We start from the raw sequence: 14,731 nt of genomic DNA, 5'->3' as shown, positions 1-14,731 counted from the left end.
AAATGTTAAAGAAACTTCTTAAAGCCAAAACAAAAAGATACTAAAGAGCAATAAAATAGCATAAAAAATAAGAAACTTGGTAAGTTAAATATATACACAAATACAGAATACTATATTACTGTAATAGTGGTGTGTAAATCACTTTTAATTCTAGTATAAAAGTTAAAAGACAAAATTATTAAAACACTATATCAAAAATGTTGATGGATACACAATACAAATAAATGTGCATTGTGACATCAATGACAGAACGTGTCATAAGGGAGAGTAACAGTGTAGGGTTTTTGTATGCAATTGAATTGAAGATGCTATAACCTTAAAATAGACTGTTATAACTGTAAGATATTTTCGATAAGCCCTATGGTAATCACAAAGAAAATACCTATAGAATATACACTAATAGAAAGAGAAAGGAATCAAAATACATCAATACAGAAAATCAACAAAGCACAAAGGAAGAAAGCAAGAGAGAGAGCGTGACAAAAGAACTCCAAGACATACAAAAACACTAAAGTAGCAATAGTAAATTTTTATTAATAATTATTTTAAATGTTCATGAAGTCTCCTCAATCAAAATAAATAAAGTGGATGAATTCATTAAAAAAACAAGATTCAGGCCGGGCGTGGTGGCTCACGCCTGTAATCCCAGCACTTTGGGAAGCCAAGGCTGGTGGATCACTTGAGGTCAGGAGGTTGAGACCAGCCTGACCAACATGGTGAAACCCCGTCTCTACTAAAAATACAAAAATTAGCTGGGCGTGGTGGCAGGCACCTGTAATCTCAGCTACTTGGGAGGCTGAGGCAGGAGAATCACTTGAACCCGGGAGGTGGAGTTTGCAGTGAGCTGAGATGGCGCCATTGCACTCCAACCTAGGCAATGAGCAAAATTCTGTCTCAAAAACAAACAAACAAAAATCACAAGATTCAACTCTATGCTGTCTACAAGTAATTAATTTTAGATTTTAAGACACACTCTGAATGTTAAAGGATGAAGAAGATACCCCATGAAATGAAAACAACAACAACATAAAGGAGCAGAATGACTTATACCACACAAAACAGAATTTCAATCAAAACTGTCACAGTACACAAGGGGAAATATTATATAGTAATAAAAGAATAAATTTGTCAGGAAGACATCATAATAAATAGATATCATCCATCATCAGAGCACTTAAATATGTAAAGAAAATATTGACAAAAATGCAGGTAGAATAGACAACAATAAAATAACAGTAAGAGAGATTTTAATACCCCACTTACAATAATGGATAGAACAGCTGGACAGAAAGTTAACATATTAAAGCAAACGTTAACAACCCTACAAACAAAATGGACCTAACAAACACGTACAGAACATTCCACCCAGAATATACATTCTTTTAAAGCACACATATGGAACAGTTTGTAGCAGAGATCACATTTTAGCTCACAGAAAATTCTTATGAAATTTTGAAATGATGAAATCATACCAAATTTATTTTCTGCCCATAATTGACTGAAACTAGACAGCAATGGCAGAAGGAAAACAGATACTCACAAATATGTAAAAACTAAGCATCACACTTTTGAACAACCATGGGGTCAAATAAGAAATCAACGGGAAATTAGAAAATATCTTGAGACAAATGAAAATAAAAGTACAACTTGCCAAAATGTATGGGTTGTAGCAGAAATAATACCAAGAAGGATACAAGCACAGTATTTATATATATGATATATGCATATATTTAAATCCAAAGAATGATTTCAAATAAAAAATCTAATTTTATGCCTCAAGGAACTAAAACGTGCAGCAAAAACTAGGACCAAAATTAGCACATGAGAGAAAATAATAAAGACTAGAGAAGAAATAGACAAAATAGAGACTAAAGAAACAATAGAAAAATCAATGACACTAAAAGTTGCTTTTTGTTAAAGATAAACAAAATTTAAAAGTCATTAATTAGCCTGGGAAAATAAGAGAGAAGATTCAAGTAAATAAAATTAGAAATGAAAATGGAGACATTACCACGGATGCCTGAGAAATAAAAAGGATCATAAGAGGCTACTATAAATAATTTTATGTCCGCAAACTGGGTAACCTAGAAGTGAATAAATTTTTAGAAACAGGCAACCTAGTTAGGCTGAATCATAAAGAAATAAAAAGTCCGAATCGATCTATATTGAACCAGAGGGGATTGAATCAGTAATCAAAAATTTCCCCCCCCCCAAAAAAAAAAAAGCCCAGGACCAGATAGCTTCACTGGTCAATTTATCAACATTTAAAGAAGAAATAATTCCAGTCCTTCTCCAAGTCTTTCAAAAAACAGAAAGAGAAGGAATACTACCAAAGTCATTTCATCAGGCCTGCATTACTCTGATACTAAAGTGAGAAGATAGCTCGAGAAAACAAAACTTCAGGCCAGTTTCTCTAATGAATATAGATACAGAAATCCTCAACAGAATACTAGCAAACTGAATTCAACAGCACGTTTAAAGAACCATACACCATGATCAAGTGGGAATTTTCCCTGGGATGCAAGTATGGTTTAACTCATGCAAATCAATTAATGTGATGTACCACCTTAACAGATTGAAAGAAAAAAAATCATATGATAATTTCAACTGATGCAGAAAACCATTTGACAAAAATGAACACCCTTGCATGATTAAAAAGACACTCTACAAACTATTTATAGGTGAAATGTACCTCCATTAATGTAGGCCATATTTGACAAGCCCACATCTAACATCATAATAAGTGGTGAAAAACTGTAAACCTTTCCTCTAAGATCAGAAGTAAGGCAAGGATAGCACCTGAAATTCTAGACAGAGCCATTAGTCAAGAAAAAAAAAAAGACATCCAAATAAAGCAAGGAGCAAAATAATTGCTATTCACAGATGACATGATGTAGAAAATTCTAAAACTTCCACAAAATGTTTAGAACTAATAATTCCAGAATATTTGCAAGATACAAAATGAGCACACAAAATTAGTTGCTTTTCTATAAACTAAGAACAAACTAACTTCTTCAAAAATTAAGAATACAATTCCATTTACCATACCATGAAAATGAATAAAATACTTAGCAAAAAACTAAATGGAGGCAAAGCACTTGTACACTTGTACACAGAAGACTACAAAACATTGATGAATAAAAGTGAAGACTACGCATGCAAATAGAAAGACATCAGTGTTCACAGACTGAAAGACTTAATATTGTTAAAGTGTTCACATTACCCATAGCAATCTACAGATAAAATGTAATTCTTATCAAAACCCCCATGACATTTAAAAAATAGATAATCCTAAAATTTATATGAAACCAAAAAACCCTAAATATTCAAAACAACCTTGATAATGAAAAACAACACTGGAAGCATCAGACTTCCTGACTTCAAAATATAGTACAAATTGCTGGCATGTGGCCCATGTCTGTAATCCCAGCTCTTAAGGAGGCAGAGGCGAGAGGATAGCTTGAGCCCAGGTGTTCGATACCTGCCTGGGCAATATAGCAAGACCCCATTCTCTACAAAAAGGAATTAAAAAAAAAAAACAAGACAAAATATAGTACAAAGCAATAATAATTAAAACAATATGATAGTGTCATAAATATAGACATGGAAAAATGAAACAACAAAGAATCCAGAAATTGATTGCATGTATAAATAGTCAATTGATCTTCAACTTAGGTACCAAGAATATGCAATAAAGAATAGTCTCTTCAACAATGGTGTTGGATATCCACATAGAAGAGAATGAAATTCGACCTGAATCATACGCCATATAAAAACCCTCAAAATTGATTATAAATGTAAGGCTCTAAACTTTAACACTTCTAGAAATAAATAAAGAAAAAGCTGTATGACATTGGTCTTAGCAGTTATTTCATGGATATGACACCAAAAACACAGGCAACAGAAGCAAAATAGACAAGTGAAACTCATATAAAATTCAAAAGATACAACCTAAAAGGTTCCGTATAGCCAAAGAAACAATGAACAGAGTGAAAAGGCAACCTACAGAATGGAAGAAAATATCTGTAAGCTATATATTAGATAAGGTGTTAATTTCCAAAATATATAAGGAGAAACTCAAAAGCAACAAGAATAGCAATCCAATATTTAAAATGGCTAAAGACTTAATGAATATCTATCTAAAGAAGTCATACAGTAGGCTGACATACATATAAACATGCTAAATGTCACTTATCATTAGGTAAATGCAAATCAAAATCACCATGAGATATCGCCTCACACCTGGTAGGATGGTTAATTTTTTACAAAAAGATGATAAATGTTGGCAAAAATGTGAAGAAATTGGAACTCCTGTACACTCTTGGTCATAAAGCAAAAAGATACAGTTGCTATGAAAAGTAATTCAAAGTTTCCTCAAAAATTCAAAATAAAATTATTACATGGTCCAGCAATTCCACTTCTGGATATTTATCAAAATAATTAAAATCAGTATGTTTAAGTGATATTACCATTCCAATGGTCATCGTAGCACTATTCATAATATCCAAGATGTAGAAACAATCTAAATGTCTATTCATGAATGAATGGATAAAGAAAATATGGTACATACATACAGTGGAATATTATTCAGCCTTAAAAAGATAAGGAATTCCTTCGATATGCAACAGTGTGGATGAACCTTGAAGTCATTATGCTCAGCATAATAAGCCGGCTATTGGTGGACAAATACTGCATTATATCACTTATATGAGGTAATTTATATAGTGAACCACGTAAAATCAGAGTAGACTGAAGGATGGGGAAATACGGAGTTACTGGTCAATGGTCATAAAGTTTCAATTGTACAAGGGGAGTAAGTTTTAGAGATATGTTGTACAATACTTTGCCTACAGTTAATAATGTGTTATATGCTTAAACTCTGTTGAGAGGCAACGAACTAAAAGTAGATCAACTATTTGATCCAGCAATCCCGTCACTGAGTACCCAAAAGAAGTAGTCATTATATCAAAAGACACCTGCACACGTATGTGTATCACAGCATAGTTTTCAGTCCCAAAGCTATGGAACCAATGTTAAGTGCCCATCAGCCAAGGAGTAGATAAAGAAAATGTTGTACATATACACCATGGAATACGACTCAGCCATAACAAGAGTGAAATAATGTATTTTGCAGTAATTTGGATGGAGCTGGGGTCCATTATTCTCAGTGAAGTAACTCAGGAATGATAAACCAAATGCCATGTGTTGTCACGTACAAATGGGAGCTAAACTATGGGTACACAAAGGCATGCAGAGTGGTATAATGAAAACTGGAGACTCGGGGAGGAGGGGAGGGTGGGGTTTGATTTTTAAAATCCCTACATATTGTGTACAATGTACATACTCGGGTGATGGGTACAGTAAAATCTCAGACTTCACTAAATAATTCATCCATGTAACCAAAAACCGTGTGTATCCCAAAAGCTATTGAAAGAAAAATATATTTATTTAAAGAACTAAAAATAAATGCCCACCCTTCCCCCGCAAAATTGTTGAGAGGATAGCTCTTACGTTAAGTTCTTAACACAATAAAATGAGGTTTAAAATTAATTAATTAATTAAAATTTCAAGAAAACCAGAACCCATGATCAATTGGGGATTTTTAAATTCCTCCTACAATGTCCTTGACTTCAGAATTCCTTATTTTGCCACATTAGACCCTACTCTGTCCTTTACTTCTATTTCTCTCCTTTTCTTTATTTTTAACAGAGCTCAGTATGCTCAGCAAAGTTTGTTGCTGTGGAAACATAAACCTTTCCTTTCACAAGTATTTTTCAAGAATAAATATCATCGTGCAATTTTTTCTCAAGTTTTTTTCAATGCTGCAGTTGCTATGGCGTTTCCTTCCGCCATTTATTGAATAATGTTTGACAAATGTTTTTACTGCAAATTCCAAGCAAAGGCAATTAAATTAACTTTAATGGTAGTTATGTCTTATGAGGTCAGGGCCTCAAACTAGGAAGAATAAATAAAAACACACATTGTTCTTGGTATGGAATTATTTAGCACTAAAAAGAAAAAAGTCTAAATAGTGAAACCAACATCTGCCTGCACTACAGGATAAATAATCTTTCAGTCCCAAATATGTGGATGCTTCTTGTTCTAGTGACTGAAATATATCACTATAGCTTAATCAACAGCTACATGTTGTCTTAGTTCCCCAAGTATCTATTTTATCAGTTTTCACAGCTGAAGTTTAAGATTTATTTTTGTATTATTCAAATATTCTCTCTCCCATTAACTATACAATTCTCTGACGGCAGAGTTTCTATTATCTTGATCCCCATTTTGTACTAAGCACAAGGTGCCTGTATCATCATAAACTTTCAATAATTTTTATTGAATGAATAAATAAAAGATATATGCTTTACTTATTATTTATATGCCTAGAATTGTATATACAGTACATAATTATGAATCATAACATGACAAAGCATTGAAGATAAAGCATTCACGTGTTAGCATAATTCAGATATCATTTGTTTAAGGAGTTGGAAAAAAAACCTTTGGCCAGGCGCGGTGGCTCAAGCCTGTAATCCCAGCACTTTGGGAGGCCGAGGCAGGCGGATCACGAGGTCAGGAGACTGGGACCATCCTGGCTAACATGGTGAAACCCTGTCACTACTAAAAATAAAAAATAAAAATAAAAATAAAAAAATTAGCCAGGCGTGGTGGCGGGCGCTTGTGGTCCCAGCTACTCCGGAGGCTGAGGCAGGGGAATGGCGTGAACCTGGGAGGCGGAGCTTGCAGTGGGCGGAGATCGCTCCACTGCACTCCAGCCTGAGCGACAGAGTGGACTCTGTCTCAATAATGAACGAACGAACGAATGAACGAAAGAACCCTCAACTTTCCACATATTTCCACATTAATGTCTCTGCCAGACCCCTGGGTTTGTTCTACATCCTGTTAAATGGCAGCCTGATAGTGTCATGTGTAGGATGCCAGAAACTAAGGGAATAAAAGTAATTGATGATGGGATACAAGCTGTATTGTTGTAGGTACCAATCATTTGATAGTCCCTGTGTTAGTCCGGTTCCCTAGAGGGAAAGAACTAATAGGGGAGAGATATATATATATAAAAATATATATATATGTGTGTGTGTGTGTGTATCTAATAGGATATATAGAAAATAAACCAATAGGATATATACATATAATTACTTATTTTTAATCTATATTTTAATCTATCTTTATAGCTAATTGTTTATTTCTTATGTAAACCAAAACAGTGTCTGAGACAGTTATCAGTCAATTTAGAAGTTTATTTTGCCAAGGTTAAGGACATGCCTGGAAAGAACAAACAAACAAACAAAAAACACAAGGCTGGGCACAGTGGCTTACCCCTTTAATCCCAGCACTTTGGGAGGCAGAGGCAGAGGCAGGTAGATTGCCTCAGCTCAGGAGTTCGAGACCAATCTGCATACAGCAACATGGTGAAACCCTGTCTCTACCAAAAATACAAAAAATTAGCCAGACGTGGTGGCACAGGTCTGTGGTCCCAGCTACTCAGGAGGCTGAGGTGGGAGGATTGCTTGAGTCTGGGAGGCCAAGGTGAGCTGAGATCACACTATGAGCTGAGATCACACAGTGAGGTGAGATCACACTACGGCACTCCAACCTAGGTGACAGAGTGAGACCTCATCTCAAAAAAACTAAAAACAAAAAACGAAAAAACAACCAACCAACCAACAAACAGAAATCCCAAGGAATCACACAAATAGTCTGTGGTCTGTACTTTTCTCCAAAGATGAATTTGAGGGTTTAAATATTTAAAAGGAAAATTTGGCTGGAGAGAAAAGAGGAAGAACATGGTAATCTATATAATGCATGAGAAAAGGAGTATAGCCAATGATGTGTTCATCTGGTGCTCAGTAAATCGGCACTTTACATCAGATAAGGCAAACACAAAGTAGCTTCTAGTGCATATATTTAACTTTTTATCTGTAGCCGTCTGTTTAAGAACACAAGAAAAGGCCATTTTTTTGCATGACCCAGGTTTCAGCTTAATTTCTTTCTTTGTGGCGTGTGAACTGGGGTCGCAAGTTTTTATTTTCCTTTCACACTTATCAACACAAAATCAAGATCATTTAGAAGTCCCCCTAGAGCAATCCTCAATACTTTTCTATTGCCAAATATTGGCTATCATGCCCACTACTTACCTTATTGAATGTGATCGACCACAATTCCAATTTAGTTGATACCTTATTGAGTACTTGTATCACTATGTAAATCTCCATCAATAAATCTGTTCTGACACTAGCAATCATGAATTCTGAAGAGAAAAGAATGAAAAACTGGTTGAATTAATCATTTAATCTTTTGCAGGTTATTTGAAAATGTCATTTGGTATTATCTAAAATAGGAGTAGGAAATTGACATTGTCTGCCTTCTCTAAATATGAGAATTATTAGAAAATATGGTCAATTTAAATCCTGTTTTTAAGAGTAATCCCTGATATAAGTATCCTTGCAAATGAATAGTTTGTAATTAATAGGCATCATTTGAAACATATTCAAGCCATACATTTTATTTTTGTAAAAATCAGTTGAGAGCAAGAGCTGATGGTGGTATATCTCTGGCTGGTAAAATTCTGCCCTAGGTAACAATACAATCACAGGTCCAAATTCTAGGAAGTTCTTGAATTCGTATGCAGTGAAACTTCCCTGACATACCTCTTTGCCTAGAGTTACTTCCGAGGATAATTAATTAATTTATTGCCAAGACATTTATACAAATTTATTTGTACAAATAAATTTATAGGCAGGCAATGATTAGAGGAGAGGAGAGAAAGAGAATGGAATTCTGAGGGAAGAAAGCTGTAATTTGTCAAAATAGCAGAATACCTGCATTATTGTCACCAGTATTAGAATTTTGCCTGTCCATTAGTCTTTTCTCTCTCATATTGCCTGCCTACTTGGTTCATGAGATTTCTAGGGACCTTAGTTCATTTTTATTAAGTATATCTAAAAAGGCAACTGAAACTTCACTGATAAAGATTCAGAAAATGAGTAATTTTCATACTGAAAGCATATTATAGAGCTCAGCCTCTAAATTTATCCTAATTTCAAAGTTAAAGTCAATTTTTGGATTAAACAGCGATTCTAATTAGAGAAATAAATGATAGAGAGTATCTTCAAGCTTCACAGAGAAATCCCAGTGATGGATAACATGCCAATTTGGATGCAAAGAAAATTGTTTTTACTGGTTAACGAAATCCTTAGAGCTGTGTTATTGAGGAAAATACTACAGATTCACAATGGTACGTTGGCTCTGGGGCATCTTGCCATTAGGACTGCTGGTTTGCAGCCTAATGATATAGCCTCACTTTCCTTTTAGTCTTCTCTTACTAAGAAGCCATCTGCAGCACTTTCATGGAAAATGCTTCCTGAAGTCAAAAATGTTACTACAGACTTTCTGGTGTCAAATAGGTTACTATAGAATGTAGGGAATAAATTAAAATAAAAACAGAAGAAGACCAGTTTGGCCCAGCGCAGTGGTTCATGCCTGTAGTCCCACCACTTTGGGAGGCCAAGGCGAGTGGATCACCTGAGGTCAGGAGTTTGAGACCAGCCTGGCCAACATGGTGAAACCCCATCTCTACTAAAAATACAAAAATTAGGCGGGCATGGTAGTGAGTATCTGTAATCCCAGCTACTAGGGGGGCTGAGGTAGGAAAATGGCTTGAACCTGGGAGGTGGAGGTTGCAGTGAGCCACTGCACTCCAGCTTGGGTGACAGAGCAAGACTCTGTCTCAGAGAGAAAAAAAGAAAAAAAAAAAAAAAAAGACCAGTTTGGGCTAACTAGAGTCCGTAAACGTTCTCATTTTTTAATTTGAGAATTGCTTTGTCCTTCCTCATTTCCCTTGGGTTCTTTATCCTCTCTAGTTCTTCCTGGCTTTTAATCCTAATTCAGGCTACGTTCTCCCACAGACTTATTTTCTAACTTGAGGAAAACTATAGGTGTATTATTTCATTCATTCAACAAGTTTGCCCTGAATGCCTAGCACTACGTACTGAGTAGTCTTGTAGGTGTTTGGGGACAAAGCCCTCGGTTCTCATGAAGTTTACATTCTGATGAGGGGAGACAGATAATAAATAACAAATGTGATAAAGAAGTAAATTGTGTAACATGTTGGAAAGCAATAAAAGTCATGAGAGTAAAAAGGAAAACGTCAAACAGGGAAGAGGGGTTAAGAATGTATAAGGGCAGGGCAGGTTGCCGCTTGTGGTGCTTAGCATGATCCTGGAGAAGATGACATCAATGAAGTCATAAATAGAGTTGGGGATTAGCTTTGTGAAGATAATTCTGGCAGAAGAAGTTGCTGATATGAAGATTTTCAGGTGGGAGTGTGCCTGGAACATTCATATAGCAGGGAGACCCTGTATCTGGTGGGGAGTGATGGAGGAGGAGAGGTAAAGAGTGGGGTGAGAGGGAAGTGGGGTTGCTGTAACTGTGGAGAGGCTACAGAGGCACAGATCACATGAGGGACACAGATCACATGAGCCCTTGAAGTTCCCTTTGAGGAGTTTGGCTTTGACTCTGTGTGAGGAGGAGCCATGCATAGCAGAGTTTTGAACTGAGAAGTGCCAGGATCTGACTCATCTTTTCAAAAGACCACCCTGGAAGCAGTGTTGGGAATAATTCTTACTTTGTATTATATTCAGTCTTTTGCCATATTCTATAACCTGAGTGTTTTGTTTGTTTGGTTTTGCAGGTATCTATGATCAAGTTCACCTCTAAGCCTTTGGCAATAAATGTTAAACATGCATTGAATTCTATTTTTAAATAGTAAAGTTATCAGAACGATGATAGAAAATAATGTTTTTATCTTTTCCAAATCCAAATATAAATCGACTAATTTAAGAAAACTTCCTCTCGCTACTTCTTATCACTCATAAATTTGAGATGCCTCAGGCAATTTTTGCAGGTTCAACCCTGTTTTTGTTTGTTTTTTTTACAGCTCATAAGCAGATCCTACTTAGACTACAGGAATTAAAGAATTCTTAACAGTTTTCTACAACTTACTCTGAGTATTAGTTTTAATTAGTATTTAAAACAAATTTTTTGGAGAAGAGTTCATGTAAAAAATTGTATGTGCTCCCAGCTGTTTTTAATTCGAGTGAAGCGTTATGTTATATAAATCCAATCACTTGGTTTGAAACCCTGAAGCAAAATAAAACATTGATTAATCAAAGTAAATGGGTCTGTTGACTTGTTCCTTGCCTTGACCAGAAGGTTAATTCATTTCACTCTTTGTTCCTTAACTCGTTTTAATTTACAGCAGGATTGATAACAAAAACTGCTTATTTGAGAATATAAGATGACCTAACATTAGATTGGAATTAACTTATAAGTGTTGATATAACTTCATCAAAGCAATATTAAATAAAAGTTTCACTTTTTATTGCTGGAAACAGTATTCTCTGAATTAAATGAAATTGCTTAATATTCAAATTAAAGCAAGTTTAATTTTATCACACTTAGAAAACTGATTTCTAACCTAAAAAAGCAATTACATGATATGTTAAAAGTGCTGTGTGACATTGTCATATGATCCTGTATCAATACTACATATATTTGTGTTTAAAACATCCAGTAATCTTCTCAGAGCTTTCACAGTATAAGTGAAACTGATCAGCAACTCTGAACTGCAGTAAACTTATTTAAAAACAAATGAAAATGGAAAATCATCCAGAAAGGCTGATGATACTAATGTCAGATTTTTCAAAACTTTAGGTATAAAATACGGTCTAATATCTACACAAAATAGATTTAAAAACCGCTGAATCATGTGAAATAAAGATATAAGTTCAAATCACCAAAGTAATAAGAAAATACATGAACAGCAATTTCTCATTTATGACATTTCAAGTTTCCTCTGCCTTGTGGAATAAACCTGACAAAGAAACTAGAGAAAATGACCATAAACACATTTAATTTTGCCAATGGTTTTCTCAAGAAAAATTCAACTGATGGGAAAGTTTCCTGACACTCAATGAATTTGTTTAACAAATATTTACCATGTGCCTATTGTATACTAGACACTGTATTAATTACTGGGAAAACAATAGTGAATGGGACATTTATTCTTCATCTTCAGGGGTTCAATATTCTGGAGGGAAAGAAAGATTAAATATAAACAGATGAATAATTTAAATAATTGTATATTCTGATATGAGCCATATTAGATGGCTAATAAAGGACTAGATGGCTAATAAAACTAATAAGGGACTTTGGTTATAAGTAAGAAAAAGTGATTTTTGGAAAGCTTCTCTGTCAGGTTGGCATCAAACAGAACCCTAAAGAATGGAAAGAAACTGGGCACATGAAGGAGAGCAGACCAGGCCACAGAGGAAATGGGAAAAGCTTGCCAGGCAGGGCAAGTGGAGACAGTTTGTACAACACCTCTAAGAGGGAAATGAGATGACTCCATTCCAGGATCTGGAGCTTTTGCAGGAAACTGATCAGGAAGCAGAGCCAGCTGGGGTGAAAAGGGAGAGAGGCCAGTGCTAAATCATAAGGGGTTTTGAAATGTGTGGTAGACAACATGCACTGGGCATCCACTGGAAGGCTTCAGTTAGAATAATGACAATCCTGTTTAGATTTTTGTAAGTTTATTCCAACTGTCAGAGAGAGGATAGATTGTGGTCAGGGTAAAAAAAGGATAGAAGCTGTCTATTGGAATAACTGGAGAAGAGATGACAGTGACTTTGACTAGAAAGTATCAGCGATAATGGGGGAATGTTTATTCATTCAAGACATTTTAGAGGTGTACTATTAGAACCTGCTCATGGATTGGATTTCAGGGGTGAGTGGGGAAAAAGGAGAAACTAGGAATTTCTAGTTTGAGCACCCAGGTGAACTGTAGCACTCAGAAAACAGGGTTGAGGGGATAAATCAAGTCAGTCTGATTTTAGACGGGAGTGAGGTCAAAAATAGCTGTGAGATATCAAAGTGAAAGACATATAAAGCTTCACTTCAGAAGAAAAGTTTGGGTCATATTTGAAAGTGTTATATTACATAACTACTATATATTACAGTACATGCTAGTATATATTATAACATATTTGTATTATATAACTTTTGAGCTATATATTAATTTTATATATATATAAATATTCAGCTATATATCTCTCTCTCCATCTATATAGATAGAGATATAGATAGATATAGCTCAAAAGAAAATAAAACTAATAAAGGACTTAGGTAATAATTAAGAAAAAGCAACTTTTGGAAAGCTTCTCTGTCAAGCTGGCATCAAACAGAACCCTAAAGGATAAAGAGAAACTGGCCACATGAAGGAGAGCAGACTGGGCCACAGAGGAAATGGGAAAAGTTTCTCAGGCAGAACAAGTGGAGACTTGCTATATATAGACTCTTAATATATACAGACAGCCTTGGTGGAGGACTAAGTTAAAATTTACTTCTATAATTTTACTTCCTAGTAGTGGTTTCTAGCTTCTTCCTAATCAGACTTGACCATACTTCCAGTTCCAGCCTCTGTCTAGTGGATCACAGGACACCTTCTCCATTCCCCTTTGGAGCTGTGACTGATTCCTTTTTTACAGTAATATTTAGTTATCTTCTTTCTTTAACCTTCAGAGATAGTGGTTGTGTTGATATGTCATGCCATTCTCCAACAATATAATAAAACTGTGAAAATGTCTTTAAGGAATATTTATTGTAATTATTTTCCTACTCCCCACCTATATTTTTTATAGGTAAGATAAAAAGAAAAGAGAGAAAAAGTTTCCTCAAGTTATAACAACTGGGAAAGGTCAAATAGGGTCTTAAATTCAAGTCAACTAATACCAGATTCTCTGTTTTTTAAACCATCAGAATTCTCTTTATTCAGCTCTTATGTCTGAAATAGCCTTGCACAAATTAACTTAAAGTAGGGGTAATGTTATATTGAAGCTGATATCATCGAAAACATTTGATTTTATAAGCTCTGCTATAAATTACATCCCTCTTAGCTTCTGTATAAGTAAAAGATGTTTTTAGAACTTAAATAAAATCATAATAATTTGAAGCTAGAAGTATTTTAGATATCAATCCTAATTGAGGCCCAAAGAATTTATGTATCTTCCCCAAGGTCATGCAACTTGCTGGAAGAAATGTCCAGACTGGAAACGAGTTTCTCTAAGGTTTTCTCTAGAGCTTCCTCACCATCCTTTTAAAGTAATAAGCACTGTGCGGTGCAAGGTAACTTTTGTAATGCTACTCTGCATAAATTCCTGGTGATTCCCTGTCATTTGTTTAGTACTATTTTATCCACGATTTCAGAATATGAATTCTCTTTTCAGTTGATATCTTGACAGGTGATTTTCTGAGTTCATTTAGAATAAGTTGCTCCTTCTGCTGAAACACAGATAACCTCTATGCATTATGCTGTTAAAAAATAATTCAGGATTTAGTTACTAAACACTTGCTCTGTGGCCAGGTTGAATAAGAAAAGCACCAAACACAGGCTTCTTTGCAAAGTGCTCTTCCCGATGATAAAAGAATATATAGAGAAGAATAATATGAAAGGATTTAGTCAGTTATTAAAATATTTGCTACAGATTGTAAGTGGTAGACGATGATCAGAGATCAGAGACGAATTAGATTAATACGAACTAATTAAGACATCAAAAAAATCAGAACTGAAATTGGTTTTAAGAGTGGTACGTTTGGGGAAAACAAAGGAGGTGATGATCCTTATAAGTTTAGATTTTCAGATTTAATTGTC

This window comes from Colobus angolensis, unplaced genomic scaffold (assembly GCF_000951035.1).
Source record: "Colobus angolensis palliatus isolate OR3802 unplaced genomic scaffold, Cang.pa_1.0 Scaffold27, whole genome shotgun sequence".
Taxonomy (NCBI): Eukaryota; Metazoa; Chordata; class Mammalia; order Primates; family Cercopithecidae; genus Colobus; species Colobus angolensis.
Note: the sequence above shows the minus strand (reverse complement) of the source record.